This window comes from Nannospalax galili, unplaced genomic scaffold (genome assembly GCF_000622305.1).
Source record: "Nannospalax galili isolate Female #2095 unplaced genomic scaffold, S.galili_v1.0 scaffold206, whole genome shotgun sequence".
Classification (NCBI taxonomy): Eukaryota; Metazoa; Chordata; class Mammalia; order Rodentia; family Spalacidae; genus Nannospalax; species Nannospalax galili.
Genome location: NW_008358101.1, coordinates 6,467,581 through 6,468,340, shown reverse-complemented (window position 1 = coordinate 6,468,340; position 760 = coordinate 6,467,581).

Below are 760 nucleotides of genomic sequence, written 5' to 3'. Positions count from 1 at the left end.
GTAAATAAATCTTGAGCAAAGATCAATTGTTCTCAGATAAACCTTGCCTACATATATATTATATTCCTTGAGGTAGTTGTATGTGTAATTTGTTAGTAGGTTGTTCAATTAGTATGGTTCCCTCTGATTTTTTAAAGACTAGCTTAGGCATTATTTATCTCTCACATTGTCTAACCCTTACACCATGGTTTCCCCATTTAAAGTACTCTAATTTTTCCCATTTCTCCCTTAATAATACCCTTCTCCTATGGTCACACCTCTCTTGAGCTCCTTCTTTCCCTTTATCCCCTAGGTTCCTTGTAAAACCTTTCCTCCCCCTCCTCTTAAAATAATCCCTTTTTTATCCATATGTCCCTTATTAACGTCTGTTTCCTACTGTTCTCTTTCAAATTTTTTTCTTTTCCTTTACCTCCATGGTTTCCTTTCATTATCCTGGTTCCTGTAGTTATATCTGAATACATACTCACTTATCAGGATTTGGTGCTAGGATTCACATATGAGGGAGAACATATGTGTGTGTGTGTATGTGTGTTTTCTGAGTCTGTGTTACTTCACTTAGTATAACAGTTTCTAGTTCCATCCATTTACCTGCAAATTTCATCATTTCGTCTTTCCTTACTGCTGACTAAAACTCCATCGTATAAATAAACCACATTTTTATTATCCACTTGTCAGTTGAGGGACACTTAGGTTACTTCCATCTCTTAGCTATTGTGAAAAGAGCAGCAACAAACATGGATATACAAGTGTCTCTGCAATA